Source organism: Papio anubis, chromosome 13 (assembly GCF_008728515.1).
Source record: "Papio anubis isolate 15944 chromosome 13, Panubis1.0, whole genome shotgun sequence".
In the NCBI taxonomy this organism is placed as follows: Eukaryota; Metazoa; Chordata; class Mammalia; order Primates; family Cercopithecidae; genus Papio; species Papio anubis.
The window spans coordinates 25,385,622-25,399,458 of NC_044988.1; the positions used below are offsets into that span (position 1 = coordinate 25,385,622).

The following is a 13,837-nucleotide window of genomic DNA, read 5'->3' on the forward strand; positions in this document are numbered from 1 at the left end:
CACAATTTTTTTTTTTTTTTTTTTTTTTTGAGGCGGAGTCTTGCTTTGTTGCCCAGGCTGGAGTGCAGTGACGCAATCTCAGCTCACCATAACCTCCACCTCCCAGGTTCAAGTGATTCTCCTGCCTCAGCCTCCTGAGTAGCTGGGACTACAGGCACATGCCACCATGCCCAGCTAATTTTTGTATTTTTAGTAGAGATGGGGTTTCACTATGTTGACCAGACTGGTCTCGAGCTTCTGACCTCGTGATCCGCCCGCCTTGGCCTCCCAAAGTGCTGGGATTACAGGCGTGAGCCACTGCACCTGGCCGTGGTGACACAACTTGCAAATCACTAATTAACCTTCAGAGCCTCAGCCTATTATAAGAAATACTGGAGGCCAGGCGTGGTGACTCACACCTGTAATCCCAGCACTTTGGGAGGCCGAGGCGGGCGGATCACCTGAGGTCAGGAGTTTGAGACCAGCCTGACCAACATGGAGAAATTCCATCTCTACTGAAAATACACAAATAGCCGGGCGTGGTGGTATATGCCTGTAATCCCAGCTACTTGGGAGGCTGAGGCAGGAGAATCACTGGATCCTGGGAGGCAGAAGTTGTGGTGAGGCGAGATTGCGCCACCGCACTCCAGCTTGGGCAACAAGAGAAAAATTCCGTCTGAAAAAAAAAAAAATGCTGAAACTGAAAAACGGCCGATGTGTATTGCCACACTGGTAAACATGAAGGAACAGACAGATATGTAGAATATGGCCGGGTGTGGTGGCTTGCGCCTGTATCCCAGCACTTTGTGGCAGATCACTTGAGGTCAGGAGTTCGAGACCAGCCTGGCCAACATGATGAAACCCCATCTCTACTAAAAACACAAAAATTAGCCAGGCATGGTGGCAGGCGCCTGAATCCCAGCTACTCGGGAGGCTGAGGCAGAGGTTGCAGTCAGCCAAGATCACGCCACTGCCCTCCAGCCTGGGTGACAGAGAGAGACTCTGTCTCAAAAAACAAAAACAAACAAAAAAGACCATAAAATTTAACTGTTTACTTTTGTTTGATAAAAGAACAAAAATAACCCAGTTTTTAAAAACTAGAAATCCAGACCCTAAGCCAACTTTCCTAGTTTTCTTTTCATTTCATGTATATTCAAAATAGACCAAAACTTCCTTTTTTTTTTTTTTTTGAGACGGAGTCTGGCTCTGTCACCCGGGCTGGAGTGCAGTGGCCAGATCTCAGCTCACTGCAAGCTCCGCCTCCCGGGTTCCCGCCATTCTCCTGCCTCAGCCTCCCGAGTAGCTGGGACTACAGGCGCCCGCCGCCTCGCCCGGCTAGTTTTTTGTATTTTTTTAGTAGAGACGGGGTTTCACCGTGTTCGCCAGGATGGTCTCGATCTCCTGACCTCGTGATCCGCCCGTCTCGGCCTCCCAAAGTGCTAGGATTACAGGCTTGAGCCACCGCGCCCGGCCCAAAACTTCCTTTTGATAGGCAACTTTGATTACTGTTCATGGATCACCAAAAGTTATGCAATGAGAAAAAAAAAGTAACAAGAGCAAATGAATGAAGAAATGATAATATATGTGGAACCAAAAAACAGGACATACAAAGACTGCCCGGGATTATTTGTATTGTCTATGAAAGTCAAAGGGATTCTTGTTGATTTTCCCTCCATTCCCTGGTCCCTCCTCACAGGGTTTCCTATAAACATTATTCATTCCACTCTTCTACCTTTAAGTCTTTTCTAGACCTGTTTCTCCTGGTTTCACTTTATTCTTCTGCAGTCTTACCTTGTGTCCTCTACATCTCTTTCTCCTTTTACTCACACCTAGCACTTTTTGCAACCTGCCGAGTTATCTGTGGAGTCTCTCTCTCTAAACAGATGGTAAATTCCTGGGTGTCACAGATTCATTTGCTGTCTTCTTTTGACATACAACACAGTGTCTTGTATATTGAGGATGCCATTTAAAATAATTGTAAATTGAACCGTTTCCTATCTGTCATCTTTAACAATTTTGTTTTTGCTCAGAAATTAAGAGCTCTGTTTGGAATAGTATTCCCCAATATAACCATGGACTCTTCCTAGAGACAATTTTGTTCTTAATACAATTAGTGAATTATAGTAAATTATCTTTCACATCCAGTCCAGCTTCTTGGTTCTTGCAGGTTACAGCAGACCTGGTTACACAAGACAAGGTGTTCTAACAGGTATTATCTTCATTCTATAAAGGAAAACTCTACTTAGTTAGGGAACTGACATTAAAATAAAAGCCAGCAATAAGATTATGAAACTTTAAAAAATCTAGATGCTCGTTTTGAATATACTGTTTACTAGCTGTGTACAGGGTAAGACACCTAAGTTTTCTAAGGCCACCTCCTTATCTGTTCTTGTTACCTCTACAGGGTTGTTATTAGAATCCAACATAAGTGAGAGGTTTGAAAATGTTAAATTTGGCCAGGTGGCTCATGCCTGTAATCCCAGCACTTTGGGAGGCCGAGGCAGGTGGATCATCTGAGGTTGGGAGTTCGAGACCAGCTTGACCAACAGGGAGAACCTCTGTCTCTACTAAAAATACAAAATTAGCCGGGCATGGTGGTGCATGCCTGTAATCCCAGCTACTCGGGAGGCTGAGGCAGGAGAATCATTTGAACCTGGGAGGCAGAGGTTGCAGTGAGCCGAGATCGCGCCATTGCACTCCAGCCTGGGCAACAAGAGTGAAACTCTGTCCCAAAAAAGAAAACAAAACGAAAAAAAAAAAAGAAGAAAACGTTAAATTTAAAATAAATATCTTATTTGTCCACTCTGCACTCAAATTCCGGGGTTAAAATACATAATATATATGATGTGGCAGCCACTGGCTTTTGGCCCCTTAAATTTTTGTTAAAAATAATTGACAAGAGGTGGATTGACTAATAGAAAAGGCTATAAATTTACTTAATGTGCATACACAGGAGCCTTCAGAATGAAGATCCAACTTCTCAATAGTTACAGAAATTTACATACCATCTTGAAGTTACAGAAAGAATGGGGGCTTAGATTCTGGTAAAACTGAGCAGGGAAGAGGTTTGGCCATCAAAGGTGGCCTGGTTATGTAGAGGAGCCTCCCTCAGAGAGACTTTTAAAGGTGTCCTGCTCTCAATCTCTCCTGGATCTGGGGAAAGAAAGAGAAAGGGGAGGGGGCATGACTGTATTAATGGAGATTCTATACAGATACAAATTTTCCCCACTTAAGACAGATTTGCAAGGCCACTTCTGTCAGGATGGCAAAGTGGCAGCCATTTCAAAATACGTCAAATAAATATATTTTGAGGGTAAAATATTTTAATTACTGGCCAGGCATGGTGGCTCACGCCTGTAATCCCAGCACTTTGGGAGGCCGAGGTGGGCAGATCACCTGAGGTCAAGAGTTCGAGACCAGCCTGACCAACATGTAGAAACCTCTTCTCTACTAAAAATACAAAATTAGCCAGGCGTGTTGGCACATGCCTGCAATCCCAGCTACTCGGGAGGCTGAGGTGGGAGAATGGCTTGAACCCGGGAGGCAGAGGGTGCGGTGAGCAGAGATCGTGCCATTGCACTCCAGACTGGGCACTGGGCAACAAGAGTGAAACTCTGTCTCAAAAAAAAAAAAAAAAAAATACACACATACACACACACACATATAAACATATACACACACACACACACACACACATTTTAATTACCTTCAATGACCTCCTCAGACAGGCCAGCTTGAAGTATTTGGGATCTTTTCCTTTCGTTTTACCCTATTTCCCCAAACCACACCAGCTTCCTGAACATTCTCTGAAGAATTCCAGCCATAATACTCAAAATTCCCACCAATAGAATATGATTTCTAGTTTCAAGGGATTTCGTAAGTGTTCTGGTTTCAACCTTTTACACTTAAAATTCCACTAGAAAGGATACATCATTCAGACCTTAAATAGTACAAAGACTGCACTTCTAAAATACCAGTAAAGGTTCTATACTACTGAAGCTACTTCTACATCCCAATTCTTACCAATAACTATTTTATTGATCTAAAACATATTCTCTGCAGTGCCATTCCTAATCCTTATTTGTGGAAGTGATGCTGTATCATGACTCATGGTGGGAAAAACATACACAACTGCGGGGGTTTTCTCAGCTATTTATAGTAGATCTTTACCATGTTTATGAGGAATGGGGAGGAAGGAGAGAGAAAAGACCTGAACTACTGTTGAAGTATTTACTACGTTTTACTTGTGCTTGGATTCTGGAAAACGGCATTTGTTTTTTGACTATCTTCATCTTAATAACCTCTGCCATCACAAACTTAGCTGATTTTTTAAATAAACTACACATAGGTACACACACATCTAAAGAGAGGAACAGGCTAACAATGAAGGTTTAATCATTTAATATATCTTTCTCCTGTTGTATTTCAGAACTAATTTTCCTTCCTAATTTATTATGTTCTTTGCAGCAGTAAGTAATCAGTTTTTCACTGGGTAATATGATATTTAATAATTACTTATTTCAATGACATTGATTGAGATTTCACCTGGAGTTTGTTACAAAATTTAACTCAATGCTTAAAAATACAAATTCTTCTCTCTTAGCCAATAAATCTTTAAAATCTAATGAATACAACTGATATGAACTTCATCTTCTATTTCCACCTAGTCTGATACCCTAAATTAATAACAAAAATAATGGGTGAAATTTGGGGCAGGATGTGAAGGGGCTTGATAATCTATCAACTGGATAAACAGTCACATTGCTAGGTTAGTTTAAGTGGCAAACATAAAACTATAGAAAGCCAGTCTTGGCCGGTGCTGTAACTCATGACTATAATCCTAGCACTTTGGGAGGCCAAGGTGGGCAAAGGTCAGGAGTTCGAGACCAGCCTGGCCAACATGGTGAAAACCCGTCTCTACTTAAAAAAAAAAAGTCAGTCTTCAGGGAATAAACACACAAATTAAACACTCAATTTTAACCAAGACCTTTTACATTCTATACTGTTTCTCCTTGTCATATATTCTATTATGAAGGCACTCAACTTTGTTCATTTCTCTTTAGCTATTTCTCTTTAGAAAATATCACCAAGTCAAAGACATCTCTGGCTATGACCCTAGTATAGACTAAGAATCCCTTATCTAAAATATTTGGGATGAGAAGTGTTTACCCTTCTTTTTTTTTCCTCCAGGTTTTGGAATATTTGCTAATACTAATAGTTAAGCATCCCAAATCCAAAAATCTGAAGTCTGAAATGCTCCTATGAGCATATCCTTCGAGCATTATGTTGGCACTCAAAAAGTTTCAGATTTTAGGACATTTTGGATTTGGAATTTGGGACGCTCAAACTGTATTATGAAATATAAAGTTTTTGTGGGCCGGGTGCAGTGGCTCACACCTGTAATTCCAGCACTTTGGGAGGCTGAGGTGGGCAGATCACCTGAGGTCGGGAGTTCGAGACCAGCCTGACCAACATGGAGAAATCCCGTCCCTACTAAAAATACAAAATTAGCCGGGCGTGGTGGCGCATGCCTGTAATCCCAGCTAGTCCAGAGGCTGAGACAGGAGAACCTGGGAAGTGGAGGTTGTGGCAAGCCAAGATCGCGCTATTACACTCCAGCCTGGGCAACAAGAGCCAAATTCCGTCTCAAAAAAATAAAAAAAAAAAAGAAAAGCTTTTGTGTTCCCCTTCCTATTACCAATTGTGATACCCAATGCTTATTAGCATGTAAACAGTTGTTTTATTAGAAGATTCTACAATAAGGCATATAATGTTCAGATATCCTGAAATAAACATATTCTTTAAAGAAGAAAAAACATGCAAAAATTCTTTCATAGTAATGCATTAAAATAAATCCATTTACTTTTCCTTTTCATTGACTACAGATTTATTTATTTGTAAAATAAATGGATTTGTATCCATTTATTTTTCCTTTTCGTTGACTACAAACATATCAAAATGGAGGCAAGTCAAAGTGTTTAAAACATATGGACTATAAAAATTAGCCATTTAAATCATGGATCTCCATTCAGATGCCACAAATTCAGATTACATGGAGATCAAGGACTCAGTTTGTACTGATCACTGCATATAGCATACATTATTCCTCAGGTACCTCCTAGTGAGTGGTATGCTCAGCTTCTAAGCACTGAGAACAAGTACAGCTTGGATGGCTACAGATGGAATCTACTGATAAATTAAATTTGGCCTAAAGCTGCCTGGGTACATATTTTAAGTTTGGCCTGAAGGTTTCTCTCTATATACTGAACTGTAAGATAACTTGATGTGTAAACTGTAACCTACTACTGTAACAGTAACCAAGTCTCAGCCAACCACAGTCACAACTTTTCAAAGTAGGTTCAAGTAAGGCAAATGCCAAGCTGTAACCAATCCAGCTGTTTATGTACTCCAGTTTTCTGTAAGGTCATTTTCCTTTTTCTGTCCAAAAACGTTATTGAAGTACAGGGAAGCCCTGGGAGTTGCTCTGACCTCTGGGGGCTGCCTGATTCTTCAATCATTCTTTGCGCAATTAAACTCTGTTAAATCTAATTTGTCTAAAGTTGCTTTTTTTTTTTTTTTTTTTAAACATAACCTATCTAAACTGCGATTACAACTAGTTTAAGGAGACTCTGATTTCCTTGAGTGCTTGCTCAATGAACAAATATAAGTAATGAATGCCAATTGATAGACACATACAATAATACAATGCCAAGAACTGAGTGCAAGAAACTATCATGAATTTAACCATAAACTGGCCAATATATCTCTCTGTTCACTAATTTATTTTCACTGAAAAATGAGGACAGTGATACTCTATTAAGCAACATTTTAGGGCTATAGAAATTCTTCCCTTTAAAAATAGAGGCTAAAAACAGGAAAGGGGTTGGTTAATAAAATACTATCTCTAATGTCTTGGTTTGGCTAATTTAGTTATAAGAAAGCTAGGGAGCAAGCACATGGTTAGGAAGGCAGCCTTACTGTGGCATAACTATCAGAGGTGTGTGAACCACAGCAACTCCATCTTGAATAGGAGCTGGGTAGAATGAGGCTGAGACCTACTGGGCTGCATTCCCAGATGGTTATTAAGGCATTCTAAGTCACAGAGTAAGACAGGAGATTAGCACAAAGTAGAGATCATAAAGACCTTGCTGATAAAACAGGCTGCAGTAAAGAAGCTGGCTAAAACCCACCAAAACCAAGATGGCCACTAGAATGTCCTCTGGTTATCCTCACTGCTACACTCCCACTAGCACCATTACAGTTTACAAACGCCATGGCAATGTCGAGAAGCTACGCTACATGGTCTAAAAAGGAGAGACATGAATAATCCACCCCTTGTTTAGCATATCAAGAAATAACCATAAAAATGGGCAACCAGCAGCCCTCGGCGCTGCTCTGTCTATGGAGTAGCCATTCTTTTATTCTTCTACTTTCTTAATAAACTTGCTTTCACTAGATCCAAGAACCCTCTCTTGGGGTCTGGATTGGGACCCCTGTCCTGTAACATAACCTATTTGGCAACATTTCAGTCTTCCATCTCATTTTCTCCCAAACAGCAACACCTTTTTCCCTATGGTCTAGAGGACCCCCTCCCCCTGACCAACCAATCCCCCCAGCCAACTCTCACATTATAGTAGACATGTAAAAGCAGAACTTCTCTGGTGACAAAGCTCTCTCAGCCTCCTGCTGCTGGAGTCCCACCCATCACCACTGGAGCTCATGACTCAACTTATGTAAAATATGCTTTTTTTTTTTTGAGCTGGGGTCTTGCTCTGTTACCCAGGCCAGAGTGCAGTGGTGTGATCACAGCTCACTGCAGCCTTGACTGCCCAGGCTCAAGTGATCTTTCAGCCTCAGTGTCCTGCCTCAGCCTCCTCAGCAGCAAGGACCACAGGTGTGCGTCAGCATGCCTGGCTAATTTTTAAAATTATTTGTAGAGATGATGTCTCGCTATGTTGCCCAGGCTAGTCTCAAACTCCTAGAATCAAGTGATCCTCCTGCCTTAGCTTCTCAAAGTGCTGGGATTACACGTGTGAGTGACTGTGCCTGCCTCCCTCCCCCACTTTTTTTTAAACCACTGGTTTAGTCAACTCTGAACCCACAGAGGTATTTGAGTAGAGGTGAGATGAGATGCAAGAGAGAGAGGAGAATTTACTTATTGAATGCAATGGAGTATGAATACGTAAGGGGTACACTTGGGCCATCAGTGGGAATAAAAGTTGAGAGGCAATAAATCTGGAGGGGTTCAATACCTGGATGTGAGGGCCAGAAGAGTGACTCTGTTCAATTAAAATATTCAATGAAAAGGAAAGTTTTTTAAGGAATAAAGCATCCTCATGACATGAAACTCTCAGGCCAGACATCTCTAGAGTAATGCTGGTTCCAAGGCAGGTTATATTAGCTCCTTCCTCCTTCACTTGAAATATTTTTATGATAAAATCTACTTTCAATGAACATTTATCACACAGCAAGTAAGGTCTGGGCTCCCTTCTCCCCATTTAGGGCAGTTCTGTTTTAGCCTGTTGTATTCATGGGACTCCTGGATAAGTGTTTTATTAAAGAATTTGACAGCTGAAAAGTCTGAAAACCACTGAACTAAGATACAGGATGTTTCAGTGCCTTGGTTTTGTGGGTATCTATCTATTCGGTACAGAGCAAGGCTTCTCAACCAAGACACTCTTGACATGTTGAGCTGGATTTTTTTTTATTGTGGTGGGCTATCCTGTGAACTGTGGGATGTTTAGCAGCATACCTGGTCTCTTTACACTATGTGTCAGTAGCACCCTTCCTGGGGGACAAACTCCATCCTCAAGCCACCTCCTTATTTGAGAACCACTGATGTAAAGAATTCACAGGTCCAGTTCCAAACTCAGACCCCGATCTGTTTGAGGACTGTGCTGTTTTATACCAGCTTCTCCTTTCTTTTCTACTGCTATGGCAAGGTTAAACATGGGCTAACGTTATCATGCTGGTGATTTTTTTTTTTTTTTAATAGATAGAAAAGAAAATAAGCAGGCTTGAGATTCTCACATAAATGGGGGTATTTGCCTACCACGTTTCTAAATTAATAGGAGAAAAGGTTGCTTGGTTAGCTGAAATAAAAGTCAAAAAAGGTTTCTAAGTACCAGCATAGGCATTTCAGGGCCTGAAAGCAAAATCTATTTGTCTTTCCACAGGTATATGTCTTAAAAAATAAAAGCAGGCTGGGCTGGGTGCAGTAGCTGATGCCTGTAATCCCAGTACTTTGGGAGGCTGAGGTGGGCGGATCACGAGGTCATGAGATCCAGACCATCCTGGCTAACACGGTGAAACCCTGTCTCTACTAAAAACACAAAAAAATTTAGCCGGGTGTAGTGGCAAGCGCCTATAGTCCCAGCTACTCAGGCTGAAGCAGGAGAATGGTGTGAACCCAGGAAGCGGAGTTTGCAGCGAGCTGAGATTGTGCCACTGCACTCCAGCCTGGGCGACAGAGCAAGATTCCGTCTCAAAAAATAAAAAAATAAAAAATAAAAAAATAAAAGCAGGGTGGTCCTCAGCAGGATATGTGATACTCAACAGCAGACAACATCCATAAACAAGATAGGTGACATTTGTAAAAATTAACGAAGCATTAGGTCCAGGTGAAGAGGAGAAAAGGACTTTTTGAATTGAATAATACAATGCTGAGAAATCACTGAGAGAAAAGGAAAACAAGGCTTTGGAATCCAATCAATTTGCATTTGAATCTTACCTCCATCTGCTTTACTTTTGTCTTGGGTAAGAAGTATAATCCTTCTGAGCCCAGAATAAAGAAAAGAAATAATTTTATCTGGCCCTGCACTGCTTGAGGAAAGGGACAAAATCTTTTAAACATTTATATTTCTAGTACCTGGAAAAATAGATAAATGTCTATAATGACTTTTAAATATAAAAATATCAAGATTCCTTCCTTAAGATGTATACAAATTATTTAATATATTTTTACATTTTTTTTCATAGGTATTATTGACAAGGATTGTTTTATATTTATAAGATCTCTTGTTTCTCCAATAATTCAGCTCCATATCGAGATTATTTACAGTGTTCATGAGTGACCTGGGATTGACCAGGAATGGTAATGAACAGTTTTCATTTATTTTGGGGTTCTTTTTCAAAAGTAAAAAACAAGGCACTTGAAAAATAAAACTTTATACAAAAAGATTTAGACTTTTCCTGAACCCTAGTTCTTACATATATGAATAATCTTAAAGTCTGAATCCTCTTATTCAGGTCTAACAATACTAATGCCATTCTGGGTCAAGGGAGATGTTGACAGCACATTGCAGCCCTCCCCCAGGGAGCAGTAGGTACTGGCCTTAAGAAATGGGTGGGGGGATCCTGGTACAGATTGTGCTGACTTCTAATTAAGGGTGGCGGTTGGTCTTGGTGCTTTTATCTTTAGGAGCTTATCACTTTATTTCTATAAAGACCTAAAGCTTTGAGTAGTCAGAGATATTTATCTCATTACGTCAAAGGACAGTACCAGTGTCACACTGTTTATATATTGCTGATAAGTGAGATGCTTTTTATCCCCTGTCTTTCATAGCCATCATCCTATCCTCCTCCAGTACATACATAATTTTCAATTCATCTCTCTTCCAACTTAAGTTAGGACATCTATTCTTTTCTAAAAAGTCTCTGGAGATGGTCCAGGATTGTATTCAGTAACTGAGAGAAAATTCCATAAAGAACATGTTTATAAAAATACTGCAGCATGTCACCTTACTGAAAAAAGAAAGAGAGAAATGTGAAATATTCTGTCAGCTACAAACGCAGTAAAATTTTTGTTTCACATGGTTGAAACAGGTAAGTTTGAAGAGTTTAGATGTCAAACTCTTTTTCTTTGATTTAACTTTTGGCATCGGATCCCATGAACAAATGGAAATTTGCTAATTAACGTGTGGTTTTTGGTGATTCACAATATAAACAAATGGGAGAATAAGTTTTAATTTTCCCAATAGCCAGGATATTATTACTTCTAAAAGAAATGTCACTTATAAAAAGCCCCATCATACCCTATATTTTATGTTGTGCAGAACTTTTCTTTATCTACATCATTTAGTTACACAATTTGTGGCAACAGACAGACACATGAAACAATATTCAACATTTTAACTGATGGAAATACTCAGCATGCCAGAAAAATAAATCTTTATACAAAAGAGATATCCAAGGCCAGACATGGTGGCTCATGCCTGTAACTCCAGCACTTTGGGAAGCTGAGGCGGGAGGATCACGAGGTCAGGAGTTTGAGATCAGCCTGGCCAACATAGTGAAACTGTCTCTACTAAAAATACAAAAATTAGCCGGGCACAGTGGCATGTGCATGCCTGTAGTCCCAGCTACTCTGGAGGCTGAGGCAGGAGAATTGCTTGAACCCAGGAGGCGGAGGCTGCAGTAAGCCAAGACCACACCATTGCATTCCAACCTGGGCAACAGAGTGAGACTCTGTCTCAAAAAAACAAAAACAAAAACAAAGACAAAAGATATATCCAGTAAAATTCACATACAAACCCTAACAAATGACAAATTTAATTCATAAGTGATTAGCTTGAACACAACATTAAACATTTTAAGACAAGTAATGCTGCCATCAGCATCAGCAATGGATTCAAATCCCTTACAATGTTGGCCAAGTCTTAATACACAGAGAAAGTAAAGTGAATGAATATAAGTGAGTTTTACTTTCTATAACACTCTCAATCCTGGATTGGAGTTTGAAAGCTCGAATTTCCAATATGTCTAATGTGCCATGTGTTCAGGACCATCTGAAATACATGATGTTCTAGTCCAGGCAAGTAACGCCCTAAGTAATATGTTCAGACTGATGGGATTCAGAACACACTACCCCAAAATATGGTGCCTTGGCATATTTAGTATTTTGAGCTGAAGAAATGTGACAAATAGCAAATGTAGGAAGGACTCTCTGATCCACCCTTGAAGTAGGCCATAAGACCCTAATATGAGAGGTGCGCTTCCTATACCTAGAGGAAAGGACCATACTTATCTCTAAAAACGGAGGAACAGTAAGAGGAATCTGAATGAACAAGCCCTGCTTTTAGTTTACTACGCTTAGCTCATACCCCTTTGTTTTTGTTCCCTATCACATTTTCCCCATGATTTTCCACTCCTCATCAAACTTAGCATAAAAACACACAGGTTTACCCTTTCTTTGGGTCTTTGTTTTCTTATGAAGGCTTTGGTGTCACAAAAAGCTTACATTAAATAAATCTGTATATTTTTCTCTTGTTAATCTGGTTTTTGTTACAAAGCCAAGGGTGAGAACTTAGACTGGTAGAAGGAAAGGACCTTTTTCCTCCTCTACAAGATCTTGTTTTAATGTCATGAGAAAAAAACAAAATACATAAGTTCAGAAGTTCTCCAGCAAACTATAGCATCTGGAAAATTTACAATAACTGATGTGATCTTTTACACACTGACACATTCAAAATGAAGATAAACATATAGGATTTAGCACATATTAAAGGTAAGGGATTTAAATACTGATGATGGATAAGGCAGGAATGTTTTTAAATCATTTCCTTTGTTACAAGGCGCTAATCTATTAAAATGCTATGACTACATAAATGTTGTTTATTGCCTATACTTCAAATTCTTTTAGGAAACAACACTATAAAGATAAAATGGAGATGGATGATGAAATCTTAAAATACCTTTATAGGAATAAAAACTTGTTGAAAATATTCAGAAAGCTACAAATCTTGTATGAGGACTATTAACTAAAACTACATGATTTATTTTGCAATCAACATCTAATTACTGTAGCAGAGAACACAATTAATTCATTCATGGAAGTCTAAAATTGGGTAATGCAAATAGTTGCCAAATTTTCTTACTGCTAATTTGGGCCACTAAGCATAAAACTCATCAGACTTGTTTAAAAGTGTTTTCTTTTGGGAGGAAATGTAGAGAACAGGAAGAAAAGACTAAAAGGAGCAAGAAGCTGGTAAAACTATTTAAAGGAGGGGGTGGCTCATGCCTGTAATCCCAGCACTTTTGGAGGCTGAGGTGGGTGGATCACTTGAGGTCAGGAGTTCGAGACCGGCCTGGCCAGCACGGTGAAATCTTGTCTCTACCAAAAAACAAAAATTAGCCAGGCATGGTGGCATGTACCTGTAGTCCCAGCTACTCAGGAGGCTGAGGTAGGAGAATTGCTTGAACCTGGGAGGCGGAGGTTGCAGTGATCTAAGATTATGTCACTGCACTCCAGCCTAGGCAACAGTGAGACCCTATATCTCAAAATAAATAAATAAATAAATAAATAAATAAATAAATAAATAAATAAATAAAATAAAAGGGGGGTCAACTATACCTGTAATAAATACTAGACTGCTCCAAAATGGGGCACAGAAAAAAAATCTAAAAAGCTTAAGTTAGTTTATCCTTCCTTGACACTTTTGCCTTTCAGTGTTTAAATATTTTGAAATAAACAAATTATTTTATATCTTGAGTTTTAGACTTGCAAAAGGCTGACGTAATTTTTTAGTAGATATAAACAAAGGTCATATTATATCTATTATTTAGACTGATTTTCTAAATTGTAAGCAAAATTTTTTCCCATAAAGGAAGGAAGAATGCATTCAAAGAAGATGAAACTATTGAATAGTCAGAAAAATAAGGCAACAGTGAGCAAACATTGTCCAAATAGCTACTATGCAGATTACCAAATTAAATCTTATAATGTAAAAGGAACAACACTAATTTTTATTTAAGATAATCATTTTGCTCTTTCATGCAGCAGTTACTCTCCAATATTGTCCTTACACAGCTGACCTGAAGGATGTCAGGGAGCTGTAGAGGATGCACAGAAGGCTGAATT

At 39.5% G+C, this 13,837-nt stretch overlaps 1 protein-coding gene across 4 annotated transcripts in view; it reads right to left on the bottom strand.

The window, feature by feature from the left end:
• Positions 1-13,837, bottom strand: part of C13H9orf85 (chromosome 13 C9orf85 homolog) — a 62,025-nt gene that overhangs the window by 12,502 nt on the left and 35,686 nt on the right. Inside the window, exon 3 of one of the 4 annotated variants that reach the window (XR_004177840.1) lies at positions 2,985-3,132. The exons of the other annotated variants lie outside the window; for them this stretch is intronic. The gene's annotated coding sequence lies outside the window, so the exon portion shown is untranslated. The remainder of the gene's footprint in view (positions 1-2,984; positions 3,133-13,837) is intronic. 4 annotated transcript variants of the gene reach the window in all.